Here is a 14,528-nt window from a genome sequence, read left to right on the forward strand (position 1 = left end):
GGACAGGGGCTTTATGGGAATTCTCTGTACTCTACTAAATGTTGCTGTCAACCTAAAATTACTCAAAAATTCAAAGTCTATTTTTAAAAAAAAATTAATAACTTCCTAATTTACTTAATAATATGCTTAAACTTCATAACTTAAGAGAATTTCAATAAACTAAAATATAACTGTAAAAATATAAATCTGAAAAGTATTTACCTTTGCTTTTTAAAAGGCTTTTTGCAAATTCTAAGGAAATAAATTAGTAGGCAAGATCTATGAAATCTGAAATTGTAGAATATATAAATATTTATAACAGAAAAATAAAAGTGGAAACAGCCTAAATTTCCAAACTAGGAAATGATTAAAGAAAAATACATATAAGTGAAATTGCATGTATGTAAAATTTTATACACATACATATATGCATGCACACACACACACCATAGTAACATGTGTAATACATTACCATTTAGCCATTAAATAACTAGTTTTGTAAAAAAAAACATGATGATATAAAAAAATGATTATAAAACATTTTTAAAGGAGGTATATTATAACACACATAAAATCAAAGAAAAACCTGGGGTAGAAATAATTGTCTTTAAATTTGGGTGCAACCAAAATTGTTTTGGTCTCTCCAGTTCTCCATTATCTTTTGTTTTCCTACTCAAACTGGAAATAAAAGAGGTGAAATATAGTGACTTCTACTCTAGATTGGACTACTAAAGTAAATAATGTCTTGGGTTTGGACTGCATATAAATTAGAAGGATTTTTTTTAAGTTTTTATTTAAATTCTAGTTAACATATATGGTAAAATTGATTTCACACATAGAATTTAGTGATCTGTCACTTACATATAATAGTGCTCATCACCAGTGCCCTCCTTAAAGGTTACAAGGATTTAAGTGTGTCTCATGGTCCTAGATTGTGATGCTAGCCCATCCACTAGGTTGAAACAGTGGATCATTGACTACCAAGACAGGCAAGCATAAGAGTATGAATGGATCAGTGCTGGATTTATATTATTCTTAGAAAACCAACTGAAGGTGCAAAGCCTATTGACTATAATGTCATATATCACAAAGAAAAGCAAAACCCCAGAACCAAAAAGACTTGGATTAAAATCCACCTTCATCACTTATTAGCTTAATTGGTCCTAATCAAGTTACTTAATCTTCTCAGCCTTGCATTTCTCATCTATACAATGGAGATGAAATTATTTATCCTCCAGGCTTATATATAAATTTGAAATAATACACACAATACGTACAAAAGTTATGATTCATGGACGATTTATGCTCATTGTTGATAAAACTCAACATTTCCACTTTCCATTAAAAAGGTACATGTCTGTTAAAGAACAATACTGAAGAAGAAAAATAATAGTCACCTACAAAATATCTTGTCATACATTCATATGCAAAGTTTGATTTTTTTCCTGATTGTGGGTTACTCTTAAGATACAGAAAAAATGGTCATTTCTGCAAAGTCATTCACAAATTACTGATCTCTCCCTTGTTGGATGCCAGATTAATTACTGTGAAATAGATTTGCTTGCACCACGTTGGCGTTTGTATAATGCTGTGTATTGCAGAGTGTTTTATAGCTCTTAATTATCATCCTCACAATATTGAGAAGTGGACCACTGCAACCTTCTTGGAGCAGTAATTATACCCTGGCACAGAAAGATGATCTACCTTGCATAAGGTAATTAACTGAAGAAGGGATTGAAGACTGCAGGGGAAATGGAGAACCCAGTATACTGAAATGTAAAGAATCACAAAATGGAAATCTTGAGGTCCAGCATCTAATTTCAGCTCTGCTACTCATACTGTAATCTGGGAAAGTCAGATAATCTCTCTGAATCTCATTTATGTGAAAAATAATCAGAAGGACTCATAGATATTATTGAGATCTATATTCTAGGATTATAGTAGTCTAAAGTTTCATGAATGAGAACATATGTTGATATTTTTATCACTCAAAATGTATCTTTATCATTATAAAAGGCAACCAATAACCACCTGTAACATGTTGGACTCATTTGCCAAGAAGGAATAAAATTCAAGGTTGAACGGAAAAGGGACCCTATGGAATTGTGTTTGACCTTTAAGAAACAGTCATCACATCTAGGGAACATCGAGTTTAGTGCAAGTCAACCAGGGAGTAAATCTCACCTTCTCCACGTAATAGCTACATGATTTGGACAATTGACCTAATTTTACAAAGCCTCTTACCTCCTCTATAAAATAGAAACAGCACCTCTCTTACGAAGTTTTTTGTGAGGAGTGAAATGGATGGCATAGAATAAGGACAAAGTAAATAATGGCTAAGAATATTTTTGTTGCTTCTAGTAATGAAGGTAAAACATGGAAGGGCTGAACTTCTGATCATATATATATACCAACATGGTAATCTGTAACATTTGAAAATACTTTTCAATATATTTGGTAAGAGCAGATAATTCTTTCTACTTCCTCTTTGAAATTATCTGAACTAGGAAAATATGTTCTAAGCTAACAAGGATCATCTTGGCATTCCAACTGCATTCTCTACAAGATGCTATTAACAAGGGGCTTGTGATTATTGATAAAGTCCCCTGCATGGTCCTCTGGATTATTTGCTCCTTCCATTCTTTCATTTGTTCAACACTAATCATTAGCAACTCATCTCTTTCCCCTAACACTAGGCAAATGACACTGAAAATAACATAGAAAGCCTATGTTATTTTCAGACTAAAATGCTTCCAGACTAAGAAGCATTTTGACAACATATGATTGCAACAGAACAATATGAAATAAGTATGAATGGAATAATTCAATTCTACCCAAGAATGTCAGCTTAGACGTCCTGTGCTCTGCAAACCTGCATTTCATCTTGAAAGATGAGTAGTATTCAATAAGTTGGACAAGTCTGGGAGTACATTTTAGGCAAAGAGAATAGTGTGCCAAAGAACAAAGATCAACATATCAGGTTAAGGGAATGATAAGGCTTTGGCATAACAGTTGCATAGAGACAGACAGTGTTAGCAATGGTAGAGGAACTATGTGTTCAGGAGTTGACCTTCACCATGGAACTAATCAGGTTCCATAGAATGGATTCATAAACACAAAAAGTTTCATGATAAACAAATGGAAAGAGCAAAAACTCTTGGTCAGAATTTTCATAATCACAAACTGTCATCTGTAAAGGAGAACTTTTTTCAGTCTCTTGTCCACAACCGGGCTGGCCTCTGTCCCATCATTTCCAGCACATGGTAGTGGATAAAGTTAACTTGGCAGGGTTGTGTCCTCTAGTAATTATTCCATGATAAGTCCTTCTGACCTCACTCTACATCATATCATATTCTACTTGCACGTCTCTTATGGCTCTAGTTACATTTGGCCTTATATTTGTTGTCTTAGTTCCCTTATTACATAAAAAGTTCCTTCAAGGCTATGATTACTAATAAGCACAACCAATGTGTCTTTAGGAGGCAAAAACTCAGGTTTCACCAACCCCAGAAACATCCTTTTCCACTTACATTGGCTATTGGATAAGTGAACTTAAGGCTTATCCTGGAGTTCAGACATCTCTCTCTCTCCTTCTTTAAGCACACCTAAACATATCAGCCCCAAGAAGTAGATGTAAACTGGCAGGAGGTGGAGAAGAAAGGAAAATAAAAGACACTACCTAGGCCTTGGGCCAGCCTTTGATTGGGGCTCTAAACTGCATAGCTTTTAGTAAAGTGGTGCCCAGATTCTCATTCTGCTATTATTCCCTACAGCAAAACGCATGCATAGTTGAAATAATGGTCATGGGATAATTCAGGAGTTCTAACTGTGATTATTCTATCATCTGATACCTTCCTTAACTTCTATCACATCCTATAGATCCTCACCAAAAACCTTTGAGGATACAACGATGGCCTATCCCCTGCTAATTTTTCAATCTAATCCCAATATAATGGAAAATTAAGATTTAAAAATATCACTGTATAATGATAAGGGATACACATTGTCACATTTAAATCGGTCAGAATATCTGCTGTAAAAAGTACCCTAAATATGTGTTTTAGAAATTGCATTGAATCTGACAGTAGATATCAATTGAGCAGGTCATATTTATCAGACGTTTTACTCAACTGAGGATGCAAAGATGAGTTAAATGTAGTACTTGCCTTAAAGGGACTTTTTATGTAATAAGAGAACTCAGATAACTGATATAGGTCTGAAGATTACAGGAGTTTTCAGAGAGGTATAAATAAAATATGGTATGGAATAGGGAATGCATAGGCTGAAGTCAGAAAGGTTTATCTTGTCCAGGAACCCCTGACCTGTTCCTGCCTTGGTTCCAGCTGCCCCACCAGGGCAGTCTCTGCATGGGACCCCTGAGAACACCCTGGCTTGCACCTACTTCAGCTTCAGTGGGCTCAACAGTGCTCCCTGAAATAAAGAGACCCAGGACGCCCTGGCTTGCATCCACTATCTTGCCAGAACACCCTTTGCACTGAGAGCACAGGGACCACACTGGCTGATGCTCACTTTCACTTTAGCTGTCTCAGCAGCGACCCCTTGCATGAAGCTCCCCAGGACCCACCAGTCTATATTCCACTTAGGTTCTAGCTACCCTGCCAGGGTACCTGGGAAAGTTTTGCAACATCCTGATTTAAACCCACTTTAGCTTCAGCAATCCTGCCAAGATGACCCCTTTGTTTCTAGCCCTGGGACTCCCCCCTCCTGCACTTTCACTGACTTCAGCTTCAGCTATTCTGCCAGGATATCTTCTGTATGGAAAACCCAGAGACCACACTGGATTGCACCCACTTCACTACAGCTGCCCTGCCAGGGCATCCTCTGCATAGAGAGCTTTGGAACACCCCAGCTTACACCCACTTCAGTATTAGCTCTCTTGCAGGGTGTTCTCTGCATAATCAAGGGAACCACCCAACCTGTACCCACTTCAGCTTTAGCTGTCCTTCTAGGTACCCATGTTGCAGACAGCCCAGGGACTATCACAGCCTTCATTACCTTCAGCTTTGGTGTCCTGCTATGTGGACACCCATGTGGAGACCCATGAGACTCCTCAGTTTGTTCCACTTTAGCTGCAGCTGTCCTGCCAGGACAGTCTCTGCATGAAGAGCCCTAGGACTGTACCAGCCCATACCCACTTTAACTCTGGCTATCCCACCAGTGCAGCCTCTGCATCCACAATTCACAGCCCATAACAGCCAAAGTTCTAGCCAGCCAACAAAAGTCACAAAATACAAAAAGTCTACATAGGAAATGACCACAGACAAAACCACTTCTTCAAGTTTAGAGAAATTGCTGTGCAGCTTAATCTATAGAAACAAAAACAAAAAGTCAAGCAAAATGGAGAAACAGAGGAATAAGCTCTAAAAGAAAAAAAACAAGATAAAACCTCAGATATAGAACTGAATGAAGAGAGATAAGCACTATGCCTGACAAAGAATTTAAAGTAATGATTGCAAAGATGCTCAATGGGCTTGATGGAAAAGTGGGAGAACTCACTAAGAACTTCAACAAATAGATAGAAAATATTTAAAAAGGACCAGAGTTCAAGAATACAATAATTGAAATGTAAAATACTCTAGAGGGGACCAAAAGTAGATTGGTGAATGCAGAGCACATCAATAAGAAACCCAAGTTGAACAGCAAAAATTAAACAGATTTTTATTTCACCAAACAGAATTTTTTAACTGAAGATAGATTAAAGGGTCTCTTAGACACCATCAAGCAAACAAATCTTCACATTATAGGTGTCTCACAAGGAGAAGAGAGAGAGAAAGGGGCAGAAAACTTATTTGAAGAAATAATAGCTGAGAACTTCCCTAACCTTGAAAAGGAAATAGACATCCAGGTTCAGGAAGTGTAGTGAGTTCCAAACAAGATGGATCCCAAAAAAGTCCACACCATAAAACATAATAATTAAAATGCCAAAGGTTAAAGATAAGGAGAAAATTTAAAAGCAGCAAAAAAGAAGCAAAAAGTTATGTACAAGGGAAATCCCATAAGGTTTTCAGCTGATTTTTTAGCAGAAACATTGCAGGCCAGAAGGAAGTGGCATAATATATTCAGAGTGCTGAAAGGAAACAAACAAACCAAAAAAATCAAACTACAACCAACAATACTCTACCCAGCAATATTATCATTCAGAATTAAAGGACAGATAAAGAATTTCCACACAAACAAAATTTAGAAGAGTTAAATAGAGAGCTTTGGAACACCCAGCTTACACCATTAAATCAGCCTAACATGAAATGTTAAAAGGACTTCTGTAAGTAGAAAAGGCCATAATTACATATAAGAATATTATGAATAAAAAGATGTAAAATATGACATCATATAGACAAACGTGGAGAGGGAGTCAAAAAGTATTTTTTTAATGTGTTCAAACTTAAATGATGGTCACCTTAATATAGACTGCTGTACACTTAGCATTATCTATATGAACCTCATAACTAAAAACCCAAACCCTACAATAGATAACACAAAAAATAAAGAGAAATAAGGCCAAACATAACACTACAGAAACTTCTCAATCACAAAAAGAGTAAGCAAAGAAGGGAAGAGAGGAAAACTACAAAAATAACCAGAAAACCTTTACTAAAATGACAATAAGTACATACCTATCAAAAATTACTTTAAATGAAAATAGTTCAAATGCTACAATAAAAAGACCTAGGTTGGCAAAATTCATAAAAAAATCAAAACCCATTGGGGCGCCTGGGTGGCTCAGTCACTTGAGCATCTGGCTTCAGCTCAGGTCATGATCTCACGGTTTGTGGGTTCGGGCCCTGAGTTGGGCTTTGTGCTGACAGCTCAGAGCCTGGAACCTGCTTCGGATTCTGTGCTTCCTTCTCTCTCTGCGTCTCCCCCACTTGTGCTCTGTCTCTCTTTGTCTCTCAAAAATAAATAAATGTAAAAAAATTTTTAAAAATTAAAAAAAATCAAAACCCATCTTTATACACTCTCTACAAAAGATTCACTTTAGACTTAAAGACATTCAAGAACTAGAAATGAAGAGATGGAAAAAACATTTATCATGCAAATGCAAGTGAAAAAAAAGCCAGGGTAGCTAGCTATACCACTATCAGACAAAATAGACATTAAAACAAAGACTGTAATAAGAGATAAACTTGGGTGCTACATAATGATAATGAAAACAATTACACAAGAGGATATAACAATTGTTAATATCTATGCAACCAATATGATAGTCCCTAAATACATAAAGCAAAATATTAATGGACAGAAGGGAGAAATTGATGGCAATACAATAACAGGGGACTTTAACACTTAATGTACATCAATGGTAGATCATCCAGGCAGAAAATCAATAAGGAAATAGTGTCTTTGAAGGACAATTCAAACCAGATGGACATAACAAATATGTATAGAACATTCCATCCCAAAAAACACAATACACATTCTTTTCTAGTGCATAAGGAACATTCTTCAGGGTAGATTGTATTTTAGGCCACAAAACAGGGCTCAACAAACTTAAGATTGAAATTATAACATGCATATTTTCCACCACAACAGTATGAAAGTGAAAGTGGAAATCAATAAAAAAACCAAAAAACAGAAAACAAAAAACAAGCAAAAAACCCTGGAAAAAACACAAATACATAGAGGCTAAATAACATGCTACTAAACAATGAATGGGTTAACAAAGAAATCATATAAGAAATCAAAAAATGTATGGAAACTAATGCAAATGAAACACAATGGCCTAAAATCTTTGGGACTCAGGGAAAGTAGTTCTAAGAGGAGAAAATATATAACAATATAGACCTTCCTGAAGACATGAGAAAAAGCTAAAATAAACAATTTAATCTTACACCTAAAGAAACTAGAAAAAAAGAATAAAGCCCAAGGTTAGTAGAGAAAGGAAATAATAAAACCAAAGCAGAAATAAATAACATAAAGACTAAAAAAAATTTTTAAAACAAATAGAAAAGATCAATGAAACCAAGAACTGATTCTTGGAAAAGATACATGAAATTGTTAAACCTTTAGCCAGATTAATCAGGAAAAAAAAAAAAAAAGAGAAAGGACCCAAATAAACAAAATGATAAACAGTAGAAGAAATGTAACAGTGACACCACAGAAATACAATTATAAGAGACTACTACAAAAAATTGCATGCCAACAAACTGGAGAACTAAGAAGAAATGATAAATTCCTATAAACATACAACCTTCCAAAACTAAGGAAGAAACAGAAAATCTGAACATACCAAAACCAGAACTTTTCCTTTAAGATCAGAAACAAGGATGTCCACTCTTGCCACTCCCACTTACCATAGTACTGGAAGTCCTAGCCTCAGCAATTACAGAAGAAAAAAATAAGAGGCATCCATGTTGTTAAGGAAGAAGTTAAACTGTCACTATTTGCAGATGACATGATACTATACATAGAAAACCCTGAAGACTCCACCAGCAAACTATTAGAAGTAATAAATGAATTCAGTAAAGTTGCAATATACAAAATTAATACCCAGAAACTAACATTTCTATACGCTAATAACAGAGGATCAGAAAGAGGAATTAAGAAAACAATTCCATTTATAATTGCACAAATATATATAATACTTAATAAACTCAACCAAAGAAGTAAAGACCTATACTTTTAAAACTCTCATACATTAATGAAAGACATTAATGGTGACACAAACAAATGAAAACATTCCATGTGAATGAATTGGAAAAATTAATATTGTTAAAATGTCCATACTCCCCAAAGCAATCTACAGATTCAATGCAATAACTATCAAATTACCAACGACATTTTTCACAGAACTAGAACAAATATAGGTAAAATTTGTGTGGAACCACAAAAACTGCAAAACCCAATGCAATCTTGAGAAAGAACAAAGCTGGAGGTATCATAATCTCAAAATTCAGGATATACTAAAAAAATATAGTATCAAAACAGTTCGGTACTGGCACAAAAATAGACACAGAGTGGAACAGAATAGGTATCCCTAAAATAAATCCACATTATATGGTCAGTTAGTCTACAACAATGGAGGCAAGAATATGCAATGAGGAAAAGACAGTTTCTTCAACAAATAGTGCTGGAAAAACTGAACAACTACATGCAAAAGAATGAAACTGGACCACTTTCTTACACCAAACACAAAATAAACCCAAAATGTATTAAAAACTTAAATGTAAGACCAGATTTCTTAAAACTCCTAGAAGAGAACATAGAAAGCAATTTCTTTTGACATCAACTTTAGCAACATTTTGCTAGATATGTCTCCTGAGGAAAGGGAAACAAAAGCAAAAATAAACTTTTGGGACTACATCAAAGTGACAAAATTTTACACAGCACAGGAAACCTTGAACAAAACAAAAAGGCAACCTTCTAAATGGGAGAAGATATTTGCAAATAATATATTTGAAAAGGCATTAATATCCAAAATATATAAAGAATGTCTACAACTCAACACCAAAACACACCACACACACACACACACACACACACACACACACACACACAGTCAGAAGAGGGTTGCCTCTTGACAGAAGAAGGGTGCCTGGGTGACTCAATTGGTTAGGTGTCGACTTCAGCTCAGGTCAGGTTCTCACAGTTCATGCAGTTGGGCCCTGCATCAGGCTTTACACTGTCAGGGTGAAGCCTGCTTTGGATCTCTCTCTCAAAAATAATAAACATTTTTAAAAATGTTCAGAAGACCTGAACATATCTTTTCCAAAGAGGGCAGATGTATATGAAAAGATGCTCAACATCACTGATCATCAGGGAAATGCAAATCACAACCATTATAAAGTATTACTTCATACCAGTCAGAGTGGCTAGTATCAAAAACACAAGAAAAAACAAGTGTTGGTGAAGATGTGGATGAAAAGAAACTCATACACTGTTGGTGGAAATGCCACTCTGGAAAAATGGTATGGAGTTTTGTCAATTTTTTTTTATTTTTTTAAAAAATTGAGTACCATTTGACTCAAATAATTCCAATACTAGGTATTAACCCAAGGAATGAAAACTCTAATTTAAAAAGGTACTTGGACTCCTATATTTTTGCAGCATTATTTACAATAGCCAAGATATGAAAGCAACCCAAGTTTTCATGGATTGGTAAATGGATAAAGAAGATGTGATATATAAATACAATGGAACTTTACATAGCCATAAAAAAAGGATGAGATCTTGCCATTTGCAACAACATGATAAACCCAGAAAGTCTTGCGCTAAATGAAATAAGTCAGAGAAAGATAAATATTATATAATTTCACTTTTATGTGTAACCCATAGAAACAAAATAAATGACTAAACAAATAGCAGAATTAGACCTGTAAATACAGAAAACAAACTGATGGTTGTCAAAGGGAAGGGGACTGATCAGTTGGGCAAAATGAGTGAAAAGTAGTGAGAGATACAGGCTTCCAGTTATAGAATAAATAACTCAGGTAAGTCAAGGAAATAAAAGGTACAGAGTAGAGAATATAGTCAATGGTATTGTAATAGCAGTGTATGGTGAGAGATGATACCTACACCTGTGGACCTAGCATAATGTACAGAGTTGTTGAATCACTATGTTATGCGCCTACAACTAATTTAACATTGCGTGTCATATAGTCAAATAAAACAATAAGTATTTTTTACTCAAAAATAATAAAAAAGAAAGTTTTGCCTTGTCATACTGAACATCGAACTTTGAGATTTGAATTTCTTTTAATTGAAAAATGTCTACCTTGTGCACAAACACCCTCTTTGCTAGCATTGCTGTGATATTTGAAAAATGGAGAGCATTTTAATAGATAAAATATAGGAAGAGGGAATTTTAGTGGAGGAAGTAAGTGAAGACAAAGTTTTGAAGGCCAGAATGTTGGATTAGCCCTTATAGCCAGAAGAGATGTGAAACCCTTTATCTGCCACCTCCCATTGCACTCTCACTTCATCATTAGGTCCTCAATCTCTCTGCCAATTCTTCCTCTATGTCTTCAACAGGCTAGTATATACATAAGCTCTTTTCCAGTTTACATATGGATAGTACTTTTAAAATTTTCTTTGTTTGTTAACCTTTCCTGGGTTTTAAAAATCCAGGAAATATTTCTTAGGACTTTGCTCTCAAGTTCTCCCTCTCTCTAACCAAATCACTGGAAGGTATACAAAAATAAAAGGTTTGTGCAAAACAAATTTTCTGTAACTTTCAAAATAATGTCTCCCAAGAGAAATCAAATACATCAAGGAGATAACAAATTATGGTTAATTCTAAAAAAACACTTTATTCAGAAGTGCACCTGTAATAGAAATCAAATTTTTTAAATTTTAATGTTTATTTATTTTTGAGAGAGAGAGAGAGAGAGAGAGAGAGAGAGAGTTCTAGCAGGGAGGGGCAGAGAGAGAGGGAGGACAGAATCTGAAACAGGCTCCGGATTCTGATCTGTCAGCACAGAGCCTGATGCGGGGCTTGAACTGGGGAATGGCAAGATCATGATCTGAGCTGAAGTCAGATGCTTAACCAACTGAGCCACCCAGGTGCCCCAGAAATCAAGCTTTTATGGTAAGATAGGGTCTGTAATAAAACTAGGAGCCTTTGACTATGAAAATTCCTCTGGGTAGACACACAGCCTACCTAGTGTTTTCCATTAAATGTCAGCTCTATTCTTTATGTTGGACATAGGACTTTTGTTTAACCTTCAAGGTTATTTTCCAACCTATCATCGGGAGGCAGCCAAGGACTAGACAGCCCCAAGATTTCCCTCTCCTGCCTTGACCAGGAAGGCCCCTTGTATACATCTGTACCTGCCTTCATAGACACAGAATGATAATGTGCAAATCCAGCACTGTAATAAATATAGCCTACTTGGCAATGGGGCTATAAATAGAGTATGTTAGAACCAAAGGTGCATTCAGACTGCTTCTGTCAGAATAGACTAAGAAAGGAGGGTGTATTATTATAGCAGAAGCAAGTAGATGGGTTTTCTTTGCCAGTAAAAGCAGGGCATAATATACTCAACATGCCTACTGGTGCTGGAGCATAAATCAACCATCAGTTCTGAGCAGCACATAAAGGGCTTTCCCTCATCACAATTACTGAATATGAAGAGTTCCCATAGACAGCTCATCATTGCAAAAAAAGCAGTTAGTAATTTGGTCTTCTGTATTTTCTTGTGATGCTTGTAGTCGGTGGGTAGTATGGATGTAGATGTGACTCTACAGTGTTCAGCTGGTATAGCTGGGTGGAAAAGAGGGCATAGGTGAGCAGATCAGACACTGAGTAAATCAAAGCGGGACTTCTGAATACAAGGAAGATGTATCAGATGGCTCTAGGCAGCCACAATGAGTAGAGCTAAGAGGTCAGGGTAGGGCAATAGATGAAAGAATTTTCTATAAATCAGAGTTGTCTAAAGAAAGACTAACCTTCACTGGAACGATTATAGCAGAAAGTGATTGGCCACTTGGTCAAAGAATTAGGTTGGTCACAGATGCTGGAAGGGGGGCTGAAGTAACACAGGTAGCCTGGATGTTCACTCATGGTTCCTTCCATCTTCATGTGCTCTAATAAATCAACTTCTCTCAGAATACAAATTAAGTCACAGTCCACATGAAAGAGCTCATTATTCATTCAGGAAAATATGTCCATTTTGTTCATAGTCCCAAATAAGTTCAGAGTTCCCTCATCTAGCCACCAGTCACTTCAACTGCTCTTACCCTCAAGAATTTGGAATATTTTCATCTTTAAAATAAGATCAAAGTTGCCTCTGCTTGCATTATGAAAAGGGTTAAATTTGGGAAGATCTTTTGAATTATATATGCTCTTTTGAATGCACTAGGGATGCTTATTACATAAATAAATCCGGTAAAAAATTAACCAGGATTTTAGGGGTCATTATTTTTATTTTCCATTTTTTGAGTCCATATTATGATCACCTATAGAGGCAGATGGACCTTCACCTAGGTTTGGTCCAGATGTCACAGCTGATGATGCAACCATATACCAAGAAGATGTGACAAAGTTTATTACTTACATAACTGAGGTCACTGGAGAGGAGGGCATTCCTCTCAAACAGACCTGAAGTGGCTTGAGACAGCAAGAAAAGGAAATAGGCCTGGGTTTTTATTGTGTTTAGGAAATGGGTCTGGGGTGATAGTTCCCAATGAAAGCTTGTGGTTTGAAATCTCCTGTTGGCACCAAAGGAAGGAATATCCAGAGTTTCTTATCTGTTTGTCCAGTTGTGAGGCACAAAGGCAAAAGGGTAGACACTAAAGCTGTCAGAAATCAGACATCTAAAAATGGAGTCAAAGTTCTGGTCTAGGATAGCCCTGAACTCACCTCCATGGACACACCAATTTTATAGCTTTTTATAGATAAATTCCTCCTGAAGAACTGGGGATTGACTGAACAGTTTCTGTACAACAAAAAAACAGAGAGAATGGCAAGAGAAACAGAGACATGATAATGAAGGAAACCCCCAACCCCAACACTAGGAACTGCAGTGGGTGGGGAGGTATAGTACTGAGAAACCATGAGTAGATTCATCTACCCTAGGGCACAATGAAAAAAGACACAATTTAAAAGAGCAACTAGTTTATAAAAGATCCATCCCCAGAACCCTGCCAAGTTTTGGAAGAGCTGCTGGAACTCTCTCTGGGTCAAAGCAGCCAGATAATGCCACAGTTTACACTCCCCCTCTACCTGAGAGGACAGATAGGAGCAGGTTCCAGATGCCATAGCCAGTTTGTCACCCCAAGGTCCCTAGCCCACACCAGCCCCAGATACAACTGGGATATAGAAGAAAAAACTGTGATTTAAAAAATCAACTAACCAATAAAAAAAAACAGCCTTGGAACTTTGTTAAATGGCAGGAGTGGGAGTGGGGATGATTGCTGGAAATCTCTCCAGTTGGAAAGGCTGGTGAAAACCTCAGTTTATGTCCCCCCTCCACCTTCATAATATGAAAAGGAACAGGGTCTCAGCACCTTAACCAACCTGTTGCCTCAGTGAGCCCAGGGCCATTAGCTCATACTACCCAAACTGTAACACTAAGGAGGCTTCAAGGCAGTACACACCAGGGCACCACTGACCAGTGCACACTACAGCTACAGTCTTTGCAGCAAGACAATACAGGTACAAGCACCTCAGAACACTACAGGCCCACCGCACGTCCACTTCAGACAGCTTCCTAGGGCATCCCCAATGAGGAGTGCTCTGGGACCTCCTGGCTGACACCTGCTTTGCCCCACCAGGGCACCTCTTACACTGAGCACCTCGGAATGCCCTGGCTTACACTCACTTTTGCTTCAGTTTTCCTGTCAGAACACCCTTTGTATGGAGAGCCTTGGGACACTTTGGTTTACACCCACTCCACCTTCAGCTGTCCTGTCAGGGCAGTCTTTGCTCAGAGAGCCGAGGATTACACCAGCCCATGCCCACTACTGCTTTAGCTGTCCTGCCAGGACACCTGTATGGAGAAACCTGGAACCACTTCTGCCCATGCCCACTTTAGCTACAGCTGTCCTGTCAGGGTGCCCCCTACACACAGCCACACCCTGTGTCCTCTTCA

Source organism: Acinonyx jubatus, chromosome D4 (assembly GCF_027475565.1).
Source record: "Acinonyx jubatus isolate Ajub_Pintada_27869175 chromosome D4, VMU_Ajub_asm_v1.0, whole genome shotgun sequence".
NCBI classification, from domain to species: domain Eukaryota; kingdom Metazoa; phylum Chordata; class Mammalia; order Carnivora; family Felidae; genus Acinonyx; species Acinonyx jubatus.